The sequence below is a fragment of the Ammospiza caudacuta genome, chromosome 30, assembly GCF_027887145.1.
Source record: "Ammospiza caudacuta isolate bAmmCau1 chromosome 30, bAmmCau1.pri, whole genome shotgun sequence".
Classification (NCBI taxonomy): domain Eukaryota; kingdom Metazoa; phylum Chordata; class Aves; order Passeriformes; family Passerellidae; genus Ammospiza; species Ammospiza caudacuta.
The window spans coordinates 718,452-739,292 of record NC_080622.1 but is presented as its reverse complement, the minus strand read 5'-3'; the positions used below and the strand labels follow the sequence as shown (position 1 = coordinate 739,292).

The 20,841-nt window shown below is 48.3% G+C and overlaps 1 pseudogene; it reads left to right on the top strand.

Moving 5' to 3' along the window:
- Positions 1 to 13,217: 13,217 nt before the first annotated feature.
- Positions 13,218 to 18,158, top strand: LOC131569313 (olfactory receptor 14A16-like; annotated as a pseudogene).
- Positions 18,159 to 20,841: the final 2,683 nt, after the last annotated feature.

Below are 20,841 nucleotides of genomic sequence, written 5' to 3'. Positions count from 1 at the left end.
AATTTGACTGTAACTGGAAAAACTCCAGCCCAGAAGAGGAGATGTCAGGCCTGGTTATGGGCTGGAGGGATGAAAAGGACAAAATGCCCATCCTTTTGATGCAGGGGATGCCCTGAATGTGGGTGGCCAGCCTGCTCCTCCCACTGGAGCACCATGCTGAGATACCCTGAGAGCAGCCCAGTGCTCCTTGTTCCTCTCTGCTGACCCATGAGCATTTGTCTGCTTTCGGGATGGCCCTGGCTGTGTCAGGACTGCTCCGTGGACACGAGACAGCTGGTCCTGACCCACTGGGTCCCAGCAGTGCCTGGCAGCAGCCCTGCATCCACATCAGGATGCTGGCCAAGAGAGGCCCCGGAAGCTGGGGCAGCTGATTTGAAGCTTTTGCAGATACACACAGGGGATGGCCAGCGTTCCCTCAGGATTCAGCAGTCCTGAGGGGTCTCCCTAATTCAAAGAAATCAGCAGACAAATGCATTGCCTTGTAAAAGCCCTTTTATTGAGCTAGCAGGAGGGCAGGGGTCTGCACTCCACTAAAATGCTTCTCTGCCACATGCAAATTTCAGTGGGTTGATATAGGAATTATCTCAAAATTAGAATCCATCTTTTCTCTTCTGAGGTGATTTTAATAGGCAGCAGGTTAGAAATACATTCTGTCAGATTCCTGTACTTGAATCTAATGTCCAGTGCTGGTCAGGAGCAGTCTCCATGCCGTATAGGAGTCAGTAGTCAGTGTCCAATGACAGGCAAGGACATTGTTCCCTTGGTGCAACAGCAGGATAGGGGAGAACAGCTTTGGCAGAAATATGAAGAAAAGTTTCAATAAAATATCCACAAGAACGCAGAAGTAGGCGTACTTGGCTGATAAGTAACTAACCAATAGTGAGCTCGCCTTTGCAATATGTATGAGCCTCATTAACACCAACATAAAGATGTGTACCTATCAATAAAGTTTGAGATTTGCTGATCACTCATATTGCGTGCTGCATTTCTCCCGCAACAACATGGTGACCCCAACGACGTGATATCGGTAACGGCGACCACGGGGGATCGGTGAAGGTGTTTGGGTCCTGTCACAGCAAGGACGGTGAAAAAGCACCGCTGAAAACGGGGGAGGTGCCGCTCCCTGAGTGACTTCAAAGGAAAGCCCGGCCGATACGTGCTGCCTCGACCTTGTGGGGCTGCAACAGCGCTGATGTTTAAAATGGAAAGGCAAGCAGCATATGATTTATTTACTTGCTTTTTAAAAAAGCAACAGGTTAAGGGCATAGATTTGCAGAAAGAGCTTCATGGGTTATTAACTTACGGGTATGCACAGGGATTTTTTCAAAATCCTCATACAGTCCATAAATTAAGTGAGTGGCAAAAGTTTGGAGATAAGCTGTGGGAGGTGGTTTTAGATGATGATAAAACTCCAAAGAAGTTAAGGAAAGTTATGGCGAGTGGTGCATAATGAGTTAGTACAATATCAGGTAGAAAAGAAGGCTGCACAGCAAGCTACTGCGGCTCATGGTAAGAATAAAAGTTATGGGGAATTGTCAGATCTGCCCATTACCCCCTGCCACATCCACAGTTATCTTGCCACCAACATCGGCTCCTGCTTCAAGCAGCAACTCACCCCCCATAACAGCACCATCCGCACTGCCTGTGCCCTGGCCAGACCCTCCACTCCCTCTCCTAGCAATGAGCCGATCCCTGGGGCAGAGAGGGACCTAGCGGGGGCCATTGCACAAGAGCGGAGGAAGGCATGGGCAGCGGTAGCAAAAGAGATCACGGATTTGGGGGATAGTGAGGCTATGGCAGCAGCTATGGAAGTGGCTTGCCCCGTGGTGTATACTCCTCTGGACGGGGGTGGATTACAGGCAGCAATTACTGCCCTATATTGGAAAATGTTGTCACAGTTACGGACCACAGTTAGTCAGTTTGGGGTGACCCCTGAGCCCACAAAGCAAATGTTTGGCTATATTTGGGGGACCCAGGTGTTATTGCCAGCCAATTGTAGAGGAATAGCAACTCTTATTTTTACTCAACATCAGCAGCTTCTGTTTAATGCACATTGGCAAGCACTCTGCCAGGAGTGCATAGCAGTGGTACGGCAACCAGGTGACCCTTTACAGGGGATAACCTTAGATGAATTATTTGGCACAGGGGCTTTTGCTCAAACAGAAGCACAAGCGTTAATCGGTCCTGATAAATGCCGAGAGGCTATGCGACTGGTGAGGCTAGCTATAGACAGGATAAAAGAACCAGGCAGGGTTCCCTCATACATGGGTATAAAGCAAGGAAGGGGTGAATCGTTTGGATCTTCTGTAGATAAGGTGGCCGCTGCTATCGAGTGATCTGGAGTGGCAGATTTTATGAAAGGGGCCCTATTGAAGCAGTGTTCGCTTCAAAATAGCAACCAGGCTACGAAAAGTGTGTTAAATAGCCTAGGAGCTAATTGGACTATAGAAGAAGCTTTAGAACGCATGGCAAATGTGCCTGTAGGGACTCAGGCGATGTTAGTAGAAGCTATTAAAGAGCTAGGGACAGGACTGAAGGAGCAGGCAGCGGCATCGCAGAGTCAAGTCCTTGCCAACCTTGCACCCCTACAAGTAGCAGCACAAGTAGTCCACGATCTTCATCTACTGGCCAATTTAAATGTTACCGGTCGGAGGCATGGGACATACCCGGTGAGCCTGCCAAGCAGCTGGGATCTGGTGTCACAGCTGTCACCCGGATACCCACAATACCGGAGCCTGCCAACGCCGCTCGGGAACCGGGAGGCCCAGCGCAAACAGCCACCGCACCCAGACACAAGTAGCAGCTGTCAACACCTCAGCCCAGCCCCCCTTCAACCAGCCACCGTCGGGAGCCTCGGGCTCGACGTGGCAGCCTCAGTAGCGGTAACATTGATGATCACCAAACCAGAAAAGGTCCCGACTGGAATAAAGGGACCAATCATCATTGATGGACAGCGTGTGGGAGCTTGTGTTCTGGGGTGATCACCAGCCACCATGATGGGATTATTTGTTTTAACGGAGGTAATAGACGCTGATTTTACTGGGGAAATTTTGTTATGGTACATACTCCTTTTCCACCGATACGAATCAAAAAAGGACAGAGGATAGCTCAATTAGTTCCATTGGAACAAATGACTAAAACATTGCCCCCTCATCAATCACAGTCCAGAGGGGAACGGGCTTTGGCTCCACTGGAGGACTTACTCTGTTAACAATGAATTTAAACAATCGGCCAAAACGTGCTGTATTGATAGAGTATCACGGTGACAGGCAAACCTTTATTAGATACTGGTGCAGACTCCAGCATTATCAGCCCGGATTGCTGGCCCCACAACTGGCTGTTACAGCCAACCACAGTAGCAGTTACCGGGGTTGGAGGCTTAACACTTGGAAGAAAATCACCCATGTTATCAGAAATTATCAACAGAAAAATTTTACGGAGTGTTTTCTCAGTCATGCCTTTGCCCCCTACTGTGCAGTGCCTCACTGATCGGGACATTTTGGCTCAAATGGGGGTAGTGCTGACAAATGAGTACCCTTTGGGCTAATGGCCATTGCATGGACTTTCCCAATCCCACTCATTTGGAACACGGACACACCAGTGTGGGTTAAGCAATGGCCATTAAAAAGGGAAAGTCTGGAACAAGCACATGTACTAGTACAAGAACAATATGAGCAGGGTCATTTACAGTTGTCAGTAAGCCCCTGGAATACCCCTATTTTTGTTATTAAAAAGAAGTCGGGAAAGTATTGTTTACTACAAGATTTACAGGCTGTAAATGAACAAATGGAGCCTATGGGTGCCTTACAAACAGGTTTGCCTAACCCAGTCATGTTGCCAAAGGACTGGCCACTGTTAATTGTGGATCTTAAGGACTGCTTTTTTACTATTGCTCTTCACCCTCGAGACACTCGGAGGTTTGCATTTACCTTATCAGCTTTAAATAGGGAAGAAGACTCAGACAAGAGATTTGAATGGCTTACTCTTCCACAGGTAATGCGCAACAGCGCCTCCTTGTGTCAGCTGTATGTTGACAATGCTTTACAACCTTTGCGACAGGCCTGGGCCAAAACGACCATTTATCATTACATGGATGATCTTTTATTTGCGCAGCCGCAACCTTTCACAGGTCAACAAATTCAAGAAATACATAAGGCCCTGGAACTACATGGCTTGGTTGTAGCTCCTGAAAAAATCCAGTTATCTGCACCCTGGAAATATTTGGGATGGACACTTACTGATCAGGTTGTTACCCCCCAGAAATTGCAATTGAATATTAAAATACATACATTGCATGATGCTCAAAAGTTACTTGGTGATCTGCAATGGCTGCACCCTATTGTGGGCATCCCAAATGAGTTGTTAGATGAACTTCGACCTTTACTAAAAGGGACTGACCCAGCACAACCTGTCCATATAACCTCTGAGTAGGTTAAGACACTTCAGCAGATATTGGACTGTGTGACACAGGGCAGTGCCCGGAGACGAGATCTTAACCTCCCCATACAGCTGACAGTTTGGTGTGGAACTAAATTTTTACTGGGTTCATTTATTCAGAAAAACAGAAAAACGGGGGAGGCGTGGGCCTTAGAATGGGTATGTCCTCCACTTCAACAGCATAAAACCCTTCTTCAAAAAATCAAAATTTTTGCTGACCTGCTAAAGAAGGGATGTGAACAGGCATTACAGATTACGGGAAAGGAGCCTGATCAGATATGGATACCAATGAAGAAAGATACGTTGACATGGTACCTGATAAACAGTATGGAGTTACAAGAGGTGCTGCTGGGAGCTGGAAGCGTGATTGCCACTGGTGATATTCCCAATATACCATTGAACTGGGTAGGGCAGTGGGGTTGGATTCAATGCCCAAAAAGATCACAGAAGCCCCTGTCAGATGCTATAACAGCCTACACGGATGCAGGAAGAAAATCAAGAACTGCTGCAGTGACCTGGCAGGAAAAGGGACAATGGCACCATCAGATTCTCCAGGCTTCCGAGTTGGATACTTTACAAACAATGGAGCTATTGGCTGTTCTATGGGCCATGATGCATTTTTCAGGGCCCCTCAACATAGTGACAGATTCTTTGTATGTTGCAGGAGTGTGTGAGCAAATAGAGGATGCCTCTATAAAAGATGTTCAAAACAGGAGGTTACATGAGCTGTTTATTCAATTACAGAGGGCGATTAAGCTGAGAAAACATCCCTTTTCTGTTATCCATATCAGAAGTCACAAATGGGATATTGGTCTACGAGAGGGTAATGCATGAGCAGATAAACTAGTCTCAGTCACACAAATGACTCCAATTCCCAGACAGACTATGGCCAGAGAGTCACATTCCATGTTTCACCAAAATGCAAAAGGTCTCCATAGAGAATTTCAGATATCTATGAAGGAGGCATGGGCAATAGTCAAAACCTGTCCCATATGTAGTCATCATAATGGGGGCTGCAGGTTAGGTCTGGGAGTTAACACAAGAGGGTTGAGTACAAATGAGACCTGGCAAATGGATGTCACACATTGGGCCCAACCGACACGAAAGGACACAAGCACACACCGCTTTCAGGTGAAAGGATAAAAGGGAAGTTTTATTCTCTGACTGCACTATTTATAGTTTTACAAGGGTGACAGTGGATTGGAAGGTGACAGTGACACTTCTGCAATGCCACAGGTCAAACCAACAGTCCATCAAATCTCTCCTCCTCCAAAAAGGAATGAAAAAACAATGAGTTGTTTACAGTAAGTGTGTGGGAAAGTTTACTACAAGAATGTCAACATCAGAAGGCTTAGAAATCCTAGAAAACCAGGGCGACAACACATGTTGCTGAGTTTGATAGGATGAAGTATGTGGGGGTTGGGGGTTGCAATGCCCCAGTGGCGAGGGGGAGGTGACTCCCCGGAGTTCTTCCTCTGATCCCCAGTCCAGAGGGGGTTGAGGTGCTGCCGAGGGGCAGGAAGCAGGAACACTGACATTTGCATTGCAGAGGCAGGGGAACCAGCAGAAAGTGACCATTGCTTGCTTGCTGTGGGGACAAAACATCCCTAGATCTGAGATGACGATTCTTGGGAAATCTTCTCTTCCACAGGTGCTGGTCTCTTCTGGTAGTCAAGGGAGGAGGAAGCGTTTGGTCACTTGTGCTGCCCAGGCATTGGCAGCAGGGTGCTGGGTTGTGAGAACACAGAGGCTGCTTGGTGGGCCAGGTCTGGGCTGTTTGGCTCGGTTCCCTGAGCCAGGGCCACCGCCCGGCCGGCTGTTGGGTTTGGGGGCTTTGCTTCTCCCATCAGGATCTGGGCCGATGTTCTGTGGGCCAGGTCTGGGGTTCCTGATCCTTCCATGTGGGCCAGGGAACCCCAGGGCCTCTCAGGCTCCTCTGCTGCTGCTGCTACTCTTTCCGGGGGAAAAAAATAAAATAAAATAAAAAGAGTGGAAAGAGCTAGTAGCAGCTCAAAAGCATTGAAGGGCCAAAGATAAGCCTTAGCTCAAGTGGTTCAATAAAGGGCTGTGGCCAAGACATTCTAGAAATTTTCTCAAAACTGTGTGATAACTGCCAATGGATTTTTGATAATCATTGATGATTTTTATTAAGCAGTTCTTTGTTTCAGGATTCTGCAAGCCTGTTTCAGGACCAAAAGAGACTTCCAGAGATGTCAAAGAGGAACATCTTCAGTCCATGGACTTTCTCCTGAAACTCAGCTGTCTAGACTTGGAGCAATGACTTTTCTTTGCATTGTTTTGCATTTTCTTATATTGTAAGATTGCTTTAGTGATATGATAGAATTTTATGTTCTACAGGTGAAGAATTTCCCTGATCATTCCACATCAGCACTTGATTGAGGTTTTGATTGGCAACAAGATTTTCCTCTGCATGGGTACAGCAGACAAAATTACAAACACTTATCTTTTTAATGTAACTAAAATTAAAAAAGGTGACATGTCGCAGACATCTTTTATGAAAAATCCTTTCCTTAGGATTTTTCCTCCTGACAAGCTGAGAGGCCTCAGTAACAAAATGCAAACAATGGTTATTTGCTGCTGTGGAATGCAACAGGTGCATGTTTGATTGGCCCACCTTGGACGTTTGTAATTAATGGCCAATCATAGCCCAGCTTGCTTGGACAGAGAGGCAGGCCACAAACCTTTGTTATACTTTCTTTGCTATTCCATTCTTAGCCAGCCTTCTGATGAAACCTTCTCTTTTGTTTTTTTAGTATAGTTTTAATGTAATATATATAATAAAAAAACAAATCAAGCCTGAGTCAGATCCTCGTCTCTTCCCCAGTCCAAAAACTCCTGTGAACACCATCACAGAGGAACATTGACACCCTGCAGGGTACCATGGATCCAAGGGGCCACTGTGACACTGTGGGGCCTTGTGGAACCAAGAACATCTTTGTGGATCTGTTGGGCTGCATGGTCACAAGGGGCCTGTGTGAAGCAGCAGGGCTTTGTCAAACCAAGAGGCCATTGCTGCATTTCAGGGCCTCGTGGAGCCAAAGGGCCGTTGTGATCCTGCAAGGCGCCGTGGATCCATAGAGACCATTGTGGCATTGCAAGGCCCCATGGAATCAGGGAGACCATTGTGACCCTACCTCGGGGAAGGAAGGGTCCATTGTGACACTAAGGCAACTTGTGGAACCAAGGGAGTCATTGTTGCACCACTAGGCCCCAATGGAACCAAGGGGCCATTGGACATAGCAAGCCTTCATGGAACAAATAGATCATTATGACACTGTGGGGCCTTGTGGAACCATGGAGACCATTAAGATCCTTAAGGACTTGTGTAATCAAGGGGACATTATGACACCTGAGGGCATCATGGAAGCAAGAGAATCATTGTGGCACTGCAAGGCCTCATGGAAGCAAGAGAACCATTGTGACACTGCAGGGCCCTGTGGAACCAAGGGAACACAAAATAGGTGTGGCTGCCTTGGTCTCCCAGGAGTCACCTGACAGGTCTGGCTGATCTTGGAATGTGGAAGGCCACTCCCATCTGCCCCTGAAACACTGGGGCTCTGGGCTTTCCTTTGTATGGAAAAGAACGGTCTACCTTTTCCAGTCATCCATGGCCAAAATTAGGATTCCACCTCCAAATTTCTGTGTATTAAAGGATTGCTGCCAGACAAAAGCTGTCAGGACAGACAAGTCTGGCTGGTCTTTGACTCCTGAGTGCCAGCACTCACCTGTTTTCCAAACACTGGAAAGGGCTCTGTGCTTTTCTTTTTATGGAAAAAAATAATCCCTCTTCTCCAGGCAGAAATGTTTCAAATTAGGACTCTGCATTCATAATTTCAAATATCCAAGGATTGGTTCAAGCAAACATGCCAGGACAGACAGGTCAGGCTTGCCTCGGCCTCTGGTGGCAGCTGTTCATCAGCTCCTGAAACATGGGGCTCCATGGTTTTCTTCCTATGGAGACCAATGTGACACTTGGGAGCCTTGTGAAATGAAGGGGCCATTGTGACACTGCAGAGCACCATGGATCCAAGGCACCATTGTGACACTGTGGAGCCTCATGGAACCCAGGACACCATTGTGGCTCTGTTTGGCCACATGGTCCCAAGGGACCAGAGCAAAGCAGCAATGTGGGAGTCAGCCCAGCTGTAACTCATAGTCAGATTTTACCCAGAAGAACTGGGCATGAGGTTTCAAGCCATTGGAATAATTTGTTTAACTTAGGGGGAGTTTGAGAGTTCCTCCATAAGCCTTTAGTGTTGTTATGATAAGTTGTCCAAGTTCTCCTCCCCTACTGGTTACTTGTTTCCCCTATAGGGTTATTGTTCTAGCTTTCCATCCGCAAGTGTCTATATTGTTCCTTTGCCTTTGTCTCAGGTCTTTGAATCCTACCCCTCATCCTGTGCTCGACTTTTCTATGTTTATTGTTTTCCCTCTGTTACTAAACTTCTTTTTGGGCAACTCCGTTGATCCTGCTTGTAGGAGCTCTGGGGGCTAGGATGGTTGGGATGGACAGAGACAAGAGATGTCTGAAGCCAGGTCTTGGAACTTGTGGTTTATTGCAAAGGGTGTGGGTGCAGGGGCCTTGTTTGAAACTGCCAGCCACAGCTTGGAGCAGGCCCGAAAGAGGAGCTTGAAAGAGGCACCCAAAATGGATGCCTGAAAGAGGAGGGGAGTTCCCTTTACAATACAATAAATCTTCCTCTGTTCTGCATATTCTAATTTTCACTAACCAATCTAGCACAAGATACAAATCTTATAGCATTTATATAAAGTCTATAAGAATCATTACATTAACATACTGTGTTACATTTTAAACCCTAAAAACTACTCTTTGGACCCCTTCTGCCAAGCTAGTAGGGTCTGCTCTGACCCTTGGACTTGTCTGCAAGCAGAGGTTATTGTTTCATCAAAAGAGGATTACCTTCAGCCAGTCATTGTTTTCCATTTGTTCAGTAACTAAGACTTGGTGTCTCAAAGCTTGCTTTCATTTCAATCTCACTTATAGTTTCCATATTCTCAAAATCTTTTGCCAGGCAATCATATTTATGAGGCTTTCCTGTTTCATCTTTCCCAGCATCTGCTCCTTTTCATTTTCACCACCCTTGCCCTGAAGCTGGGGAACCAGAAAGATTTGTCACAGCCACCCTCATTGCGACAATTGGGGCCTGAACAGGGACTCTGACATTCAGTCATGTCAGCTGGGTTAGCTGATGGATAGGCCAGTGCTCCCCGGGATTTTGGATTGTACCAGGCTGGCAGATTCATCATTTCTTCAAGGGACCTCAGCCAGGATCCACAGGGACAACGACAGTTTCACTTGTGTAGGATTGCAGGTGGGTTTGGGGAAGCACAGGACAATTATTGCCTATTTTGCCACTGTGTTTTTACAATATGCTTCCACATCCCATAACTGATTTGGGGTATTCCAGTGGCTGTTCCACCTAAGGAGGAGAGAAAAAAAATGGGCAGCCAGAGGTCCAAAGTAAAAAGGTATGTATATTGATGCTTTAAGTTAATTCTCACTGATCATGACCAAATGTCTTCAAAGAACAAATTAAAATCAATCATGAAGTGGATCATTAAAAATTTTCCAGATACCCCTGACCCTGACCATCCTCCCTCCATCTTGGCTCCTCCACTTCCTTCTACCACAACTATCTCTTCTGCCCTGAATGAAGCTCCAGACTCCACCCCACGACTGCGGGTCATGCCCCGCCTTTCAATCATTCCATCTCCATCCTGGGCCATGCCTCCAGAAGGCCAGCCTGGAAGTCTGGCATCCTAGATAAAGTCCCTTCCTCCCCAACACCTGACAAAATGGCAGTGCCCTTTGCCTCACCCTCCGTCAACAATACACCCCATAATCAAAGACATTAAGCCCAACTGTCACACTATTTCTAATCCAAATGTTTCTGCTCCAAGTTATTCTTCCTCCCCAGAAGACAGTTTGGATTCCCCAGAGCCACCTCACCCCTCAACCCCAGAAGATCCCTTGGAAAGGATCCGAAAAGAAACAGTTAAGGAAGGAGACTGGCAAATAGTCTCGAAATTACACCTGTTATGAAAGAAAGGGGCATAATCCCAGATATAGGCCACTGGTTTGCGGGGAAATCAAGGAGCTGTGTAGGGCAGCTAAAGACCATAGGAAGGACTTACCTTGTTTTAATGGCCTAATGAGGGCCATGTTTACAGCACATGTCTTAACCCCCTATGATTTAAATGTATTATGACCATGTTGTAGTTGACTACAGAATACACCCTGTGCGAAGGGGGATGGAAGTGTTTACTAAATTAATTAATAGCAGACTATGCTAATAATGAGGCAAGGGCAGAACTGACCATCAACCATCCAGCTGGAGAAGGACAACACAGCCTACCAGATGACCAAGCAGCAGGTATGCCTGAAGAAGTATTGGATGATATGAAAGAGATGGCTTTGAAAGCTTTAATCCAGGTATGGGATGGTAGCACCCCCAGTTTGGACTACCTTGGGCGGCTGCAGCTAAAGCTTTAGGACAATTAGACCATCTTGGATGCCTGTTAAGTAAACAAACCAATGCTACCTCCCTCACATTGAGTGGCCTGCTCTCAGACATAGAGTCCATCAGACATGCCACCTTGCAGAACAGCGATAGAGTTTTTACTCTGGGCACATGGACATGGCTGTGTAGACTCTGAGGCATGTGTTGCATGAACCTCTCCAGTCACAGCGAGTCAATCCACAAGAGCATTCAGGTACTGAAGGAAGGGTTCAAGAAGCCTCAAGTGGAACACAAAGACTGGGTCAATAAACTCTTCCAATCCAAAGGACTAAAGGGCTGGATGAGGTCTAACTAAAACCAGACTATTAATTCTCTTAGTGGTGGTTGTTGTATTGTTAATTGTCCCATATTTGTCTGGATGGTTTTAGAAAGTCTTACAAAATTCTTTCAGTTCCATCTTTGTTGCAAAACAGAAAGGGGCAAGATACCCAACACAGGCACCTCATGGACTCATTAGAGGAGAGAACTGGAGGCCAGGATGGCACAAAAACCTCTCAGAGACTCAGTGTGGAAAGGAAAATCCTTAAATTATCTAAAAGAATACTTAAATCCATAAAATACCTTAAAATCCTTGAGTATCTCAAGGAACTAATGAGCCCCACTGAGTGTCAGTACAAAGCTCTCCAGGGACTCATTAAAGAAGATAATTGGGATCATGATTGCACAAAAATCTAATAGAGTCTTTATCAAAACAGAAACACCAATGTTGGAGAATTTTGCTCAGAAATGGCTTATAGAGTTTTGTTCAGACATGCCATAATCATATACAACTGATGGAAAAGTAAAAGGCAGCTGTGAGGAGCAAATTCTCACAGCCTGTTTCTGTAAACAACAAAGTTCTCAGGCACATTTTTATAAACAGCAGGGTTCTCAGGCTGTTTTTCTCTGTCCTTGGCTGTTTTGGGAAAGTAAAAGTGGCAGACAGGGATGCCTTGAGAACCATTCATATCAGGGTGAGAAAGCAAATCTTGGTTTCAATAACAAACTACAGGCATTGAAAACAAAAGGAGGGATTAGTGTTTAATCTGTAGCCTATGATGAGCTCGGGTTTTGCAATATGTATGAGCTTAATTAACACTGTTATAAAATGTGCCTGGTGGATCAATAAATTGGAGTTCGATGCTGATCAGAGGATGGGTCGTCTCCCTTCGCTTTCTACAAATGGTGACACCTGATCGTGATACGGCAATGCACAACGAAGGAGCGAAGAAACAGGTCAGGTCCTAGCAGTGGGACGGCAGTAAACGCGACAAAAGGGATAAAAAAGAAGCTGATATGCGTCATGCCTTGAGGGTCATACAGGCGAGCCCGACTGATACATGCTGCACGGGCCTTGAAGAGGCTGCAATCAGCGCTGACGATTTTAGGTATGGAAAGGCAAGCAGCATATTATTGGAATATGAATCCCAATATTACCAGTTAGATTGTGCCTGGGCCAGTCTGACCCTTGCTGCTGGGCCAAAGGCACCAACTGCGGTGTATCACCCCAGAGATACCTTGGCTTGCTGGAGATTGCAGCCGGGCACTGAACAACAGGCTTGTTAGGAACTCCGTTTACCTCAGGAGAAAGATTTCAGGCGATGGTGAAGAGAAAAAGGAGAGGATTCTGCTGGAGGGTTTAATGTCCAGAGGTTTATTCCATGGTTACAGAGGTCTGAATGTGGGCAACTGCTCCAACAGAATCCCGGCCGCATGGTCTGATTCATCTTTTTAAGCTCAGGGACAGGGGGAGGGGAGGTACAGGTGAGCCACCAACCAGGTGAGAGGGGCAGGGTCTCAGAGGAAGATGACACCCAGACAGGCCAATGACCCCTGGGCCTGAGGGGCATCCTTTGAACTTGACCAACCACACGACGCCTTGCTGGAATGTTAAGCCTGACTGACAGGACTCACTCAGCATGGGGGCAAGGGGGAAGGGAGAGAGGTATAGGCACACCTGGGGAAGTGACCTGGAAGTCTAAAATGGGACATTACAGCACACCACAACAGCATATTTACAAAAAAGGCAGGTTAAGGGGGTAGATTTGCAAAAGGATTTACAAGGACTTTGGACTTACCGCTATGCTAGGGGAGTTTTTATTAACCCCCATAGGGTTTACGAGTTAACAGAGTGGCGTGAATTCGGTGATTTATTATGGGAGGCTACTTTAGAGAGTGATAAAACTGCCAAGAAGTTAAGTAAGCTATGGCGGGTAGTGCACAATAGACTGCTTCAGCATGTCTCTGAGTGCAAGGCAGCAGCCGCAGCTCGGGGCATCTGCGGGGCTGTGCCGCTCCGAACTCGGCGTGGGCGCTGCGCCATGGAGAGCAGCCGCGGCGAGCGACCGCCTGAAATGCTGCGCTGCAGCGGCGGGAGCCGAGCCGCCGCAGGGGGAGCGACCCACGCCGCTGCGGGGGGAGCCACGGGTGCAGTGCACACAGTGAGTCAGCCTGCCGGCGAGTTTTGCAAAACAAAGAGCCCAGTGCGGGGATGTTCGCCCGCTCCGACACACGCGCCGCGGGATTGGAGTGCTTTTCCAGCGCCGGTGTTTCTCCCTCCGTCCCGCGGCTGGCAAAAATCTTCGGTTTTAGACCTAACAGCCGCAATAAATGTGATTCTTGTCAACAAAAAGAAAAGATCCCTACTGCAATTAAGAGACCAGTGATGGTGAACAAGCGACACCAGAGACCATTGCTGTTGGGACGTCTCTCACCTGGGTTGGAGGGACTTTTTGTTCTTCCTAGCAGAGACTGTGAAACAGAAATCAGCAGTGAATGCGTGGGTCAAATTTCGGCCGATTTGGCTCAGCATTCGTTATGCTGTCTTAAAATCACCTGTATTAACAGAGACTTTAGATATCAGAAGCCCAAATAACTCAGTCGGTAGAACATCAGACTCCAAAACTGTACTTTGAAAAATTTAAAAATGTTAAAGATGTTGGAGTGATTGTATGAGTGAGATGTTATGAGTGTGCTTTTTGGTATAAATGCTGCAGCAAACACGTGAAAAAAGTTGTTTTAGCTTAGTATTTTAGAATCAGGCCTGTAAGTAAGTTATAGTAAATGCTATATTCTATTTTTATAGTAAGTTTAATTTGTTATTAAGTAGCTTAAGTTAAATTATCTATAAGGTATTATTAAGTTTAAGTGAAGTTAGATTCTGTTCAGATCAAATTATATTTGGTTTAAGTTATGTAGAATTTAAAGTCAGTTAAGTTCTGTTAAAGTTAAGTTTGGGTGATGTTGAGTTCTGTTAAGTTTAAATATTTTAAGTGCTTTAAGTTTGGGTGCTGTTGGGTTTGAGTGATGTTAGATGGATTTATGCTAAATGTTTATTTTATGATCTGCATTTGTTGGGACTATTTGTTTTGCCTGGCATCATTGATATGGACCATATGGTGATGGCATATACCCCTTTTTCTCCCACTTCATTTGAGCCAAATGACTAAGGGATTACAGACTGTAAAAGGACAAGAGAGGGGGAAATGGCTTTGAATCCACCGGAGGACTTACCTTACTGACTTTGAACTTTTCTGAGAAACCCAAGAAAAGGGTGGACGTGGAATTTCAAGGGCAGAAGGATAATTTTCAAGCTTGTTGGACACTGGGGTTGATTCCAGCATTATTAGCCCTAGCTGTTCGCCTCCTCTCCGGGTTCCCATGAATGACAAAAACTAACAGCCTTCTTTTCTTAGTCCAATTACCACCTACCTTGCAATGCCTGATAAGGGAGGACATTATGGTTCAGTTGGGGGTGGTTTTAACCCTTTGGGGTAAAAACCATTGCTCGGACTGTGGCTGGGGAACCTTATAGAGATACTGAGTGTGCTTTTAAATGCTTTTGCTTGTTTTGCCTTGTGCTTTTGATTGTGTTCAAGATATGGTCAGTAGAATAATAGAAAAACCCTAGCAGACTAACCTCCATAAAAATAAAAAGGGGAAATTTGTTGGAGAATTTTGCTCAGAAATGGCTTATAGAGTTTTGTTCAGACATGCCATAATCATATACAACTGATGGAAAAGTAAAAGGCAGCTGTGAGGAGCAAATTCTCACAGCCTGTTTCTGTAAACAACAAAGTTCTCAGGCACATTTTTATAAACAGCAGGGTTCTCAGGCTGTTTTTTCATAACAGGTAAACATTCCGTCCTTGGCTGTTTTGGGAAAGTAAAAGTGGCAGACAGGGATGCCTTGAGAACCATTCATATCAGGGTGAGAAAGCAAATCTTGGTTTCAATAACAAACTACAGGTATTGAAAACAAAAGGAGGGATTAGTGTTTAATCTGTAGCCTATGATGAGCTCGGGTTTTGCAATATGTATGAGCTTAATTAACACTGTTATAAAATGTGCCTGGTGGATCAATAAATTGGAGTTCGATGCTGATCAGAGGATGGGTCATCTCCCTTCGCTTTCTTCACACCAAGTACCAAAAATAACTGAAGTACCTTGAAGCATTAATGAGCCCCACTAAGTGTTGTTACTGACAAAGCCTCTCCAGGGACTAATTAAAGCAGATAATTGGAGGCCATGATTACACAAACCTCTCAGAGACTCCAAGGCAAAAGCAAAACCCAAAGTCCTTTGAAAAACCTGCAGTCCCTGCAGGGAGCATGAAGGAGCCCCCAGGGCCATTCCTGACCAAGGCTCCCCAGGGACTCCTTCCAGCAGATCCTTGAGGCCCCTGGGGTGTGGGCTAGGGGGTGATGCTGAGGGCAGGACAAGGGGCTGACAGTGCCCAGCCTGGATGGGGCTGTGCCAGGAGGCTCCAGTGCCTCAGGACAAGGTGTCTCCTCACAGCCCTTGGTGGCACAGACCCTGCTGTGGCCCAGAGCACCAAGACTTGGCTTCTCTTTGTCCCCACCTGTCATCACTGCCTCCAGTTCTCTGCTCTGCCTGGGGCCTGGGGACACTTTCTCAGTGGTGTCCCTCAGTGGTGTCCCTCAGTGGGACCCATTAAAAGTCCAAGAAACTTTGGAGTTGGATTCTGACTTGGAGTTCTGGAGAGGTTTCTTCAGCTCCCTCTCAGGGACTGATGTTCAGGCCTTAGCACAAAGCCCCAGAGGCTCATTAAAGTCCTTGTGCTGTGTCTGTGCTGATGAGATGGGCTGGGCACCTGGCACAGAGGCAGCTCCCGGTAGCCAAGCAAAGATTCAAAAGCACATTTCTCTTGATGAGCAGCTCTTCTGCCAGCCCAGCAGGGCTGGGGCACTGCCTGCAGCCACCCCGGGCACAGCACAGAGGCACAGAGAGTTTCACTCAGTCAGGGCTGGGAAGGTGCTGAGAAGTGCCTGGGGCAGAATCACTGCCAACCCTTGGCACAGGAACCTCTGGCTGCAGGACAATGCAGCTGCAGCTCCTGGAGTGATCTCCTACAGCTGGAACATCCCAATGCCTACAGACCCTGTGAGTACATTCTCTGATTGTCTCTTGGGCAGATCAGCCAGGAGTGCCCAGGGCTGTCCTGCAGAGCAGGGTCCTGCAGCCCAGGGTGCTGTGCTGGGGCAGGGACTCTGCTGCCTGCCAGGGACAGCTCTCAGCCAGCCCTGGCAGCTGCTCCCAGCACTGGGGGACAAGATCTGGGTGGGAGGAGACAGCTGGTAAGGCTCAGAAGTGTTCTCGTTGTGTGGTGCGGATGTTGCATTGTTCAGGACTGCTCCCAGCATGGCATTTAACTGCAGAACATTTCCAAGTAGATCATACAGGGAGCAGAGATAGGCAGGGGTTTCATAAATGGGAAAATCCTGGTTTTTTATTCTACTGCTCTGTTTTGCCTGAATGGGAAATTGCATATAGATATTCATCTCTCAGTTCAGGTGAAGAATAAATAAAAAAAAAAAACCTATAGACCTGAATAAACCAGGCAGTGACAGAAATCAGCACAGGGCCCCTCAGAGGGCGGCATCTTTGTTGCTTTTCCAGCCTCCTCAGGGTTGCTCTGACTTTGACATCAGAGCCTGCAGAGCCAGAGCACTGTCCCTGGGCAGTGCCAGAGCTGGGAGGGGTCTGCAGGGCAGAGCTGAGCCCCCAGGGCTGGGCTGGGCTCTGGCAGCACTGGCAGGGCCCAGCCCTGGGCACAGGGAAGCAGCTGCTGGCAGGACAGTTCCAGGCAGCAGAGGCCTGGGCAGGCAGTGAGGGGAAAGTTCCCTCAAGCTGTGCTGGGATATTTGAGGTCCAAACCCAGCTATTCCATGATTAATTTTCTTACAGATCTCCATGCCAAGACATTGCAAATGTCCAACAGCAGCTCCATCAGTCACTTCCTCCTGCTGGCACTGGCAGACACGCGGCAGCTGCAGCTCCTGCACTTCTGCATCTTGCTGGGCATCTCCCTGGCTGCCCTCCTGGGCAACGGCCTCATCATCAGCGCCGTAGCCTGCGGCCACCACCTCCACACACCCATGTTCTTCTTCCTGCTCAACCTGGCCCTCAGCGACCTGGGCTCCATCTGCACCACTGTCCCCAAAGCCATGCACAATTCCCTCTGGGACACCAGCAACATCTCCTACTCAGGATGTGCTACACAGGTCTTTTTCTTTCTCTTCTTTATTGTAGCAGAGCTTTCCCTTTTGACCATCATGTGCTATGACCGCTACGTGTCCATCTGCAAACCCCTGCAGATGGACACGTAGAAACTACGGGACCCTCCTGGGCAGCAGAGCTTGTGCCCACATGGCAGCAGCTGCCTGGGCCAGTGCCTTTCTCTATTCACTGCTGCACACAGCCAATACATTTTCCCTGCCCCTGTGCCATGGCAATGCCCTGGACCAGTTCTTTTGTGAAATCCCCCAGATCCTCAAGCTCTCCTGCTCCCACTCCAACCTCAGGGAACTTTGCCTCATTGCTGTCAGTGCCTGTTTAGCATTTGGCTGTTTTGTGTTCATTGTTTTCTCGTATGGGCAGATCTTCAGGGCTGTGCTGAGGATCCCCTCTGAGCAGGGACAGCACAAAGCCTTTTCCACCTGCCTCCCTCACCTGGCTGTCGTCTCTCTGTTCATCAGCACAGCAGTGTTTGCCTACCTGAAGCCTCCCTCTATCTCCTTCCCATCCCTGGATCTGGCCCTGTCAGTTCTTTACTCAGTGGTGCCTCCAGCCCTTAACCCCCTCATCTACAGCCTGAGGAACCAGGAGCTCAAGGTTGCAGTGAGGAGACTGATGATTGGATGGTATCAGAAACATTAAACTGCTGGCCAATTTCTACAAATCACTTGTAATAGAAGTTATCTTTGTGAATTCTTGTTTTTTTCATTTTGAAAGTTTTTTTCTGTGTTTTAGTTTCTTCATCTTCTCCACAAAAATATCTCATTTTTTGTGCCATTTCTCATTTTGCTTCCCTCCACCTCTCCTGTGGCCACAGACTTTCTCAATGAGGGACTGCGCTCTTTGTGGCTTTAAAGGAAATAAAGGATCTCCCAGCAAAGTTTTAACCAGAGTTCCCCCTCTTGTTGCCCTCTCTGAAGCTGCAGCAGCAATGTCTGTATGCAGAGCTGGGGGCAGATCAGTGCTGGCCCAGCACCTGTGCCCAACAGCAGCAGCACTTGGTGTTGCCAGTGCTGCTGCCCTGGCCCTGCCCCGCTGCCCTGGTGGCCCTGGTGTTGCTGCAGGGCCTGAGTGCTCTCAGGGCTGGGCACAGCCCTGGGGGTGGCAGTGCCGGGGCTGCAGCAGGGACAGGCCATGGGCACTGCTGGGGCAGCGCTGACGCCTCAGGCCAGGGCCTGGGGGCTCCAGGCTCCTTGCCCAGGCTCTCTCCAGAACACGGCCAGGCCAATGCTCAGCACAGAAAACCCCCATGAGCAGCCTCAGGCTGGCCGTGGGCAGGCTGGGGATAAACAGCATGGCTGGGGCTCTGCAAGGGCCCTGGGGCAGACGGGAAGGAGCAGCAGAGCAGGGGCTGATCCATCCCCAGTGCGCTGGACAGCCCAGGGCAGCGTCCCAGAGCATCCTGATGGAGCTGTGTGGTAGCTAGGGAAGAGGCGCTGCGGAAGATGACGGGATGTGACGGAAAGGCAGGACCCTCGGTTTCCCGTAGATAAGACCCCCAGGTACTCATAGATAAGAAACTAACAATAGGAATGTGGCCCCAACTAACAATAAGAGCGCTGTCCCACTGAAGTCAGCAACTTTCTATCCCTTACCCAGCACTTTTCCACTCCTTATCCAGTACTTTTCCATTCCCTACTAACCATAGATAAGAAAGACAAACCCCTTTTTGACGTAGAGACCCCCAAGACTATAAGATCCCAGAAGAAGAAGTAATAAACGCCATTTGACCGTCCACCACATTGGTGTCTGCGTGTGTCATTGGCCCGAATGGCCCTAGAGAGAGAGGGCTGTCGAGCTGTACCTCAGAACCAGGTCGCCTGCCTTGGAATAGAAGGCAACAGAGCTGCCAACCACATCACCTCTCTGCAGCCCTGGCCTCTCCCCCAGCTCACTCAGGTGCCCCATCCTTGCAGGCACAGACACGGCAGCACTGGCTCAGCAGCCTCTGTTTGCATTGCACACAGCAGGCAGGAGCACCCCATGCTGTTGGTGTGGGGACATGAACCTGAGGGAGCACAAATGCCATCAGCCCCTGGGGCCAGCAAGGGCTGGGGGACACCAGGGAAACCACTCAGCTTTGTCCTGGCCTCTGCAGTCAGCCAGAAAGTTTGTTCCCATCAGCTGGGAGTTTCCTGTGCCCCTGCAGACGCTGTTGCTCAGAGCCAGGGCTGCCTGGCAGCCACCCCTAACCTGCCCTGAGCAATTCCTTGGCTTCAGCTTTGCTTTCTTTACTCTCCCTGCTACAAATTTCTTTCTATTGCCCACCCAAGGGGGCCTAGAATCGGACAGCACTCGAGGTGCTGAGCACAGGGGAAGATTCACTGCCCTGCTCCTGCTGGCCACACTATTCTTGATCCATAGGAATGCCAGGGGTTGGATGAGGGAAATGGTGGAGCGGGGGTAGGGACAAAGTCTGATTGATTGTCAGCCATGAAGAAGTTTGATTTTCCTATCTCTTCAGGCTGTGTTAGAAGGTGCTGGGGTCAATATCAATTGGACATTGCTGATATCAATCTATAAACAGGAAAATAAAGAGGACAAAACAGTTCTCTTTGCATTGTTCTCAATAGTGTATATTCACTTTGAATACACTTCTGAATTTTTTTTAGTTAACCACAGTAGAATTGAACATTTAGATTACTCCTTGGGGCTTTTATTCTTCGGGTGTTTTAGAACAAACGTTTATGACCCTTTTTTACTGAATTCCATAACTGAAGATCTCAAGAAAGAAGAGGCCTCTAGAGTATTAAAATTCATCATCAACCTCCAAGTGGCTGAGGATCCATCCCCATCAGAGCAGCAATTTACAGAAATGGGCACAGCTTTGTGGCTGCCCCAGCTTTGGCATGGGCCCTGGGCCTGGAGCAGGAGCAGCTCTTGAGGGCCCCAAGGCCGGAGCTCTTGTGCTGCCCTGGGCAGATGGGATGGCAGCAGGGGCTGCAGAGCTCTCAGCACCTCAGCCCGAGGGGACCAGGGCAGCCAGGGAGCCTCCTTTGGCCTTGGCCAAGCACCTTCCCCCATGGCTGGGGCTGAATGGGGCTTCCCCCATTGCTGTGGCAGCTGCAGCTGCTGCTGTGCCCTTGCCAGGGGCTGAGGCCGTGGGGCAGTGCCCAGAGCAGCCTGGCCTGAGCAGAGCTGTGGGGCCAGAGCTGGCTGGGCTGGGCTGGGCTGGGGAGAGGCCCTTGGTGCTGCCCAGAGCTCAGGGCAGCTGGCAGAGCTTGCAGGGAGCTGGGCTGGGCTCAGAGAGGCTGGCCCAGAAACCATCAGTGTCCATCTCAGCCTGGCTGAGTGTGCCGGGGCAGGACTCAGCCCAGGCCTTGTG